Source organism: Macrobrachium nipponense, chromosome 20, assembly GCF_015104395.2.
Source record: "Macrobrachium nipponense isolate FS-2020 chromosome 20, ASM1510439v2, whole genome shotgun sequence".
In the NCBI taxonomy this organism is placed as follows: domain Eukaryota; kingdom Metazoa; phylum Arthropoda; class Malacostraca; order Decapoda; family Palaemonidae; genus Macrobrachium; species Macrobrachium nipponense.
Genome location: NC_061089.1, coordinates 56,368,004 through 56,375,942, shown reverse-complemented (window position 1 = coordinate 56,375,942; position 7,939 = coordinate 56,368,004). Strand labels below are relative to the sequence as shown.

Here is a 7,939-nt window from a genome sequence, read left to right as displayed (position 1 = left end):
TTTGCTTATAAAGTTTGCCGTCAAAAACAAAGGCAGTGTCCCGCACTGCTAGTTCTAAAAGGGTTTTAAAAAACGAACGATTGAAATTATTAAAAACAGAATCTGGCTCAGGAAAAAGTTTGTTTAAGATAATATCCTAATTTTCCACAGGCTGACAGCATTACCGTTTAACGTAAACAAAAGCGACCTTCAGAAACAACTCTTCGAACTGTCCCAGGGTGCATTTAGAAAGTTGAAAACGCGCTGGACTCCATTCTTTAAAAAGGAAGATCATCACATCCTTAAACAGCTGGCAAGTAGAAAGGATCTAGTTATTACCAGACCCCGATAAAGGGAAGGGAACTGTTTTGTTAGATGCAACCGACTATAAAGAAAAAATGTTTGACTATCTTAAGAGACCCGAAGGTAAGTTCACTGAAACTGGAGCACCCGATTTTTACAATATCACAGTAACTGAAGACAAAATAAACAGATTTTTACGTCTTCTAAAGAAAGAGAAAATCATAGATGATAACACATACCAGGACTTGTTTGTCAACTGGATCATCCTTTGGAGTTTTATATGGTCTCCCAAAAATACACAAGCCAATACACCAATGAGACCAATTTTGGCATCATATAATACACCTAATTATAAGCTAGCTAAATATTTGGTACCTTTTTTAGAACCGCTGACCAAAAATGATTTACTTTCAGTAACTCTTACTCTTTTAAGGATAAAGTTTTATTACAGGACGCTGATTTGAAAATGGCCAGTTTAGATGTTGAATCTCTATTTACAAATGTCCCTGTGGAAGAAACTATCGATATTATCTTAAACAAACTTTTTCCTGAGCCAGATTCTGTTTTTAATAATTTCAATCGTTCGTTTTTTAAAACCCTTTTAGAACTAGCAGTGCGGGACACTGCCTTTGTTTTTGACGGCAAACTTAATAAGCAAACAGACGGTGTAGCCATGGGCTCTCCCTTGGGTCCCACTTTTGCCAACATCTTCATGTGCTCGCTGGAAGAACGCATGTTAGATGACTGCCCACTCAGGTTCCACCCCACTCTTTTATGGTAGGTATATTGATGACACCTTCGCCTTATTTAAAATGACTGTGATATTGACTCCTTTTTAGCATATGTTAATACTAAACATAGTAACATTAATTTTACCGTGGAAAAAGAGGTGACGATCAATTACCTTTCTTAGACGTTCTTGTCACTAGGGATAATGGCTCTTTTAGTACATCTGTTTTTAGAAAGAAACTTTTACTGGTCTAGGATCCAATTACTATAGTTCTTGTTTTTATGATTTTAAACTAAACTCTATTTTACTCTCCTCCACAGGGCATTTTTATTACATCGAACTGGCAATCCTTCCACCAAGAAATTAGTTTCCTTTCTGGATATTTTAGGGATATTGCTTCCCACAGACTTTGTTTTATAAAAAGCTCCGTTTGTTTCTTAACAAACATTCGCTAATGTCGCCAAACCATGTACAGTACCAAAACTAGCTTTTTATGCCAAATTCCCGTTCTTACATGATGACTCCTTTCGGAAAAAGTTTGCACAAATTATTCATAAACATTATGGTGCCATTAATCTAAAATTAATTCCAATAAACCCGCTAACAAATCGGTTCCTTTTTCAGATATAAAGATCGATTGGACCCTCTCTTGACCTCCAACGTGGTCTATAAGTATACTGCCCTAAGTGTAACTCTGGGACATATGTCGGTATCCACGAGGAGGTTACTGCGGGTCAGAATCGACTCTCATCGGGGATTAAGTTTCCGTACTGGCTGTAGGCTCTCCAATCCCGAACACTCTAATATAAGAAACCATTCGAAAAATTGTAAAATATATATAGAAAGAAGTCATTTCCAAGTCATAGGCCAAGCGAACAATGCATATGAACTGCCTATCCTGGAGTCATTATTTATTAAACAACTGGTTCCCCAGTTAAATACCCAGACCTCCTCCACACAACTGTACCTGAGCTAACTTTTATTTGTTTGTCATTCTGTCTCTTGCCTTCTCGGCACAAGGTTGGTTAGCGGTCTTTGGTCTTTTTATTTTTAATTTTTTTTGTTTTCTTTTCTGTATGTTTTTTAATTGTGTTGTAATTTACAAATGTTGAATTTCTTTTAGAGTAATTTTTAAAGTAATTTTTAAGTAAAAAAATTTTAAATTAAGTTTTATTTATTGTTTAACAGATTCCCTGAAGATGTAATAATGATATTACGAAACGTAGGAAATAAAGAATTGTAATGATTGCAACGTTTCTAATAGTCCACCTTCATGCTGATGTGTCCTACTGGCCGTCGCCTTCCTCTGTCTCCTGATATATATATATATATATATATATATATATATATATATATATATATATATATTATATATATATAATGTGGGATGCTCGAGTTCATGTTTATAGCCAGCAAAGCGAAATTTTACCACAAAAAAGTAAATGAAAATGCTGCATCGTCATTCATCGTATATATAACACCCACAAAATCTAAGGCATACTTTTTGATAAAGATCGTAAATGGTGAGCTTTTTTTTTCCCTACAAAACAATGGCTGAAGCAGTGATGTTCCATAAAGTTATTTGCAAGATCGTGTATTCCATCATTCTTTATATAAACTCGCCAGGGTGAACCAAAAGTTGATGATAACATCCATTTTGAGATTAACTAATACATTAAGTTTTTATAAGAAATAGTTATTATTTACAATTAAATTTTATTGTATACAATAATATAACGCAAACGCCATATTAGTCATAATAAACACCATCATTAAAGTATAACCATAACACACCCTATTTCACTACTGTCCACCTACTATATATATATATATATATATATATATATATAATATATATATATATGTGTGTGTGTGTGTGTGTGTGTGTGTAGGTGCCTACATAAAACATACATACATACAATAATATAATGTAATATATATATTAAAATATAAATACTGTTGTACAATTATCAAACTTATAGTTCGGGGATGACTATCACTACAACTTCTCATCTTAGACAAACGTCTTTATAAAGTTTTAAAAAGACATTTTTTTCCTCTCTGATCAACTTTTCCGTCTCTCCCCGTTTATTTCCAAAGAACTCTGCGTACGTTTGATATCTCAACAGCTATTTAATCCTTTCGGATGGCCGGATTGTCTGCGCATTACTATTTCAGTGTCTAGTATCAGTACCACTGCAGCAGCTGTACACTAAGTAATACATTCCGAAAGGTGAATTCAAGTTTAGAAGTCACAGGTGTGGATTCACTGCTACAGATAAGTTATCGGATTTACTTATGTCGCTGTAATAACTCATCACCCAGGGTATGATTTTATGAGCTGGTTGTAATCTGGGTTATGATTCCTTCTGTCATCAGGGGGAGAGCGGGTGTTTCGACGCTAACGCCCAGCACAAATTTATCCAAATTAACTCCACGTTGAAAACGACTAATTAAATCATTATAATTAAAGCCAGTCGTTGAAGGTCTTCAGAAAGCAAGGGTGGTCTCCAGTTTGCTTGAAAATGCCTTATGATTAAAGATCTTGCACTTCCCTTTAGGACTATAGCATTCTCTCTCTCTCTCTCTCTCTCTCTCTCTCTCTCTCTCTCTCTCTCTCTCTCTCTCTCTATATATATATATATATATATATATATATATATATATACGTATATATATATATATATATAATCTATATATATGATATATATATTATATATTTGTGTGTGTGTGTGTGTGTATGGAGAGGAACCACATAGCAATATTAAACATTCAGTATAGATCCTGATCAGTTTCGTCTTCATTATTACTGAATAAACTTCAAAAGTATTGATACAAAGTGGTGGAAATTTATACATAATATTCAATATGCTATATAATATTAATTATCTATATATGTATATAGTAATTATGAATATTGTATATATTATATCTATATATATATAAATATCTATATAATACTAATATATATATATATATATATAAATTTGATATACCAAAGAGACAGTGCAAACGAGCATACAGTTGGTTGAAGAAAATAGTTACAGCTGTTAAGTAGCTTACAAAGGAGGGAGCAGTAAACTCATTAGCATTTGAGGTCAGCACTCCATTTACAGATCTTGCTTATACGCATATATGCAGGTGGGCTCACAAACCCATGTCAACTACGTTCCTCAGAATCTATAGATACAGTCTACAAATTTATTTTGAAATAAATGTATTAGGTTTATACATTCCGTGGCTGATACTCATATTCTGTGAGATTTGTTCTTCAAATAAATTATATAAATTAAATCAGGGTCTTCAACGAAACCACGAAAACAAAATGAATTTGCTGATCTGATCATGAAAGTGTCGTCAACCTGTTGAACAAACAGCAGTAGGGAAAGATGACTTGAGTCGTGGCTGTTGGATTGAATTCAGTTTTTGTCTTCTAGTGTAGTGAATACCGTAGAAATAACCAAACGAATTTCCAGTTGGGAATATTATAGTGACGTTGCCAATGAGGACGCCAACATAATCAAGAGAATTGTTTGTGCAAATATGAGACAGCCAGTCACTCCAAATGTCCCCCAAAATTTACGGTAGACATCGGTGAATTTTTCGGTTTTTTTTCCTAGCTAGCCGAGGACTGCCTGTATATATTAACAAAGCCCACCAAACAACCTATATATAGTCATATTGTACATAGGTTCATCTTTTATCTTTTAAAAACAGATGGTATCTTAATACTGTAGAGGGTATTTAACAATTTATTATTGTAATTCAAATTTTAATTAACTATGGTTGCGTCTATCTCTATCAGCAATGAGTCATTGCCATTCTGTTGCAGCTTGGAATTAGAAACATGCAGTTTATATAATCCTATTATATGACCTTTCAATTTTTGAACCTTTAATATACGATAACCAGAGAACAAGAATGATTTTAGTATCAATATATATTCTCCTAAATAACAGTAATATGGAGGTAACGGGTATCGGTATCGGTATCGGCTTTAGAAGTTGATATCGGTATCGGTAGCGGCCAAAAATTTGGTATCGGTGCATCCTTACTCAAAAGTTACCTATTAACGATCTGTTAGAATTGTTGCCTAACTCCTAAGAGAGCAGACAGTTGGTTATACCATTTTCCAAGAACACTTTAATATAATTTATTACGTGTTTAAATGAATGTAAATTTCAATTCAATGGGAGATTTAACTTTCACAATTTTGGTATTGCTATGGATAACCCTTTATCATCAGTTTTGAGCAATTTTGATATCAGATCAGTATTAACTTTCCGGAGCGCAAATTTCCCAGAGATGTATACTAGTATTGCACAAGCCCCATTTTTTTTCCTTTATTTTTTTTTGCCATGCCCTTCGGTTAGGTTAGGTTAAAAGCAGTAGTCGTGATGATTTAGTAGGGGTGGGAAACATATACTGAGATTATTTTCCCGAAGATTCTATGGTTAGTGTTTAAGATATGGCGTCCCGCATTTTTTAGGAATGTTCCGAAAGTGGGTTACGGTTCGGGAATATGTTCCCGCCGGAGCGACTTGCCCCCACACCGAAGGAGTGTGACGCTCCTAAATTGTGTGTGCTGCTGAATATATTTATTCTCAGATTTGTGAGTTCAAGTTTTAAGCAATTTGTGTACAAAATTTTTTAAAGCAGAATATATGATAAAATCATTCGGTATGTTGTCGCCATAATATGTCTGGCCAAGACACGAAAATTCATATTCTTTCTTGGGTAAACTGGAAATGGGATGGGGATGTGGCCTGCAATGTTGAACTGCCTGACACACAGAAGTTTCTACCTATTTCAACCTGTGTAGTTCCTCGTTGGACGAGTGTCTTTTGCGCTCTGCTACCAATCCGGTGGTCCGGAGTTCGATTCTCGGGTCGGCCAACGCGGAATCAGAGGAATTTATTTCTGGTGATAGAAATTCATTTCTCGATATAATGTGGTTCGGACCCCACAATAAGCTGTAGGTCCCGTTGCTAGGTGACCAATTAGGTGACCACATAAAAATATCTAATCCTTTGGGCCAGCCCTAGAAGAGCTGTTAATCAGTTTAGTGGTCTAGATAAACTAAGATATATTTTTTTCAACCTGTGTACAACTTTATTCAAGGTCAAGCGATGATTTTAAGATCTCAGTTTTACATCCAGGATTTGACGAGCATGAGCAACTATATGTTGCCATGGGAATATTGATGATGAAATGGATAAATTTAGGAATGCAGGAAAGAAAGTAAGATATCTTGATGCTGCATTAGAAAATGCATTATTATTACGGGCTGAAGAATATGACTTTTTATGATAACAACAGGGGAAACCCACAACACGAAAAAAACTTCAAAGATAATCCTCCTCATCTGAATATCCGCCTCTTCACGAAGCATGTCCGAATACTAATGCAATTCAACAAACACCTTCGAAGAACTTTCCAGACTACCCTGACGACCGTATACATGAAATCATTTGCAAATTGTGTGGCAACTTTTATATTTGCTAAAGTGGAAAGTCACTGGGAGAGAGAACAGTAAGCTTCTCGTACAAGTTAGTGAAACATCTTACAATCAATTAGCCAGGGGCAAAAAAGATAAGAGTTAACTTTTATAAAAAGAAATCTTGCGCATTAGCCATGACAATTACAAACTTGATCTATTGATATCAAAATAAATACGTAAAATTTATAGATTTTAAGAAAAGCAGTTGGATGGGCAAGGATAAAGTTGGGAGGCCACCTGCATAGACAAATTTGAAAATAGACTAATTAACGTCAGACGGTAATGGATTCACTGTTCTACTCTACGCGCTTTCACCTGTCAGGGGTGAATATTTGGTTTCCAATGTACTGTGCGTCCTTTTGTACTATCTTTTCTTTATATTTTGTGTAATTTTCTACCACCATATATCAGTCCTCTGAAAATGTCATAGGTTTAAAGGTGAAACAAATCAGTGTTTAGACCCAGTTTTTCCTTTTCCCTTTGTGCATGTATACATACATAGTAGTATATGTCAGTGTGCATATAATATATATATATATATATATATATATATATATATATATATATATATATATACTATATATAGTATATATATATAAGCGAATACCACAGGAAAATGATAGGCAGAAATCCAAGCGCTTTCGTTTTTAAAAAATGTCTTATAGTAAAGACGATAGCGGCTTGGATTTCTACCCATCATTTTCCTGTGGTATTCACTTATTTGATGAAGTCAGTGCATCTACTGTGATTTTTAAGCATATATATACATACATACACACACACACACACACACATATATATATATCTATATATATATATATATATATATATATATATATATATATATGTGTGTGTGTGTGTGTGTGTGTGTGTTATGTCGTTAACAATAAAGGTCCGTATTTATGTATAAGTCACTCCAAGGAGTGGAAATTTCCTAAAACTTAATAAACATGTAGAAGTATGAGCAGAAAGTGTGTCGTTATCAAGTCGTTCAAACTGATCTATGTTTACCTTTCCAAGCTCACGTAAAGACGACGACGATTTCCGCTCCTCAGATGAGCACAGGACAAACAACTGCGACAAATGCCAACTGATGAATGAGAATCACGAGAATCGATGAATGGACCAAGGCGCTAGAAGCTGTATGTTAGTGAGTACGTCAGGCCATTTTTCACACATGTACCTTAGCTCACTGATCACACAGATGTTTTGCCTGATTGCGGTTATCTGATAGCTAATCCATGCGTGGGACCCGGTGACGTTGGAGTTCCAGGAAAAATGGAATAAAATAGATGAGATATAAAGTCTTCGCAGTCTATGATTTGAAGCAGTTGATTCGATTTTGCATTTCAGCTTTGCATTTCAATGGATTTTGAGAGTCCTTTCCCAGTGTCTGTCCGTGTCCATCATGGATTTAATTACCTTCC

The 7,939-nt window shown here is 34.8% G+C and overlaps 1 protein-coding gene across 1 annotated transcript in view; it reads right to left on the bottom strand.

Moving 5' to 3' along the window:
* The window catches only part of LOC135226224 (deoxyribonuclease-1-like), a 24,489-nt gene extending 16,814 nt beyond the window's left edge, over positions 1-7,675 (bottom strand). Inside the window, exon 1 of the mRNA XM_064265670.1 lies at positions 7,524-7,675. The gene's annotated coding sequence lies outside the window, so the exon portion shown is untranslated. The remainder of the gene's footprint in view (positions 1-7,523) is intronic.
* Positions 7,676-7,939: the final 264 nt, after the last annotated feature.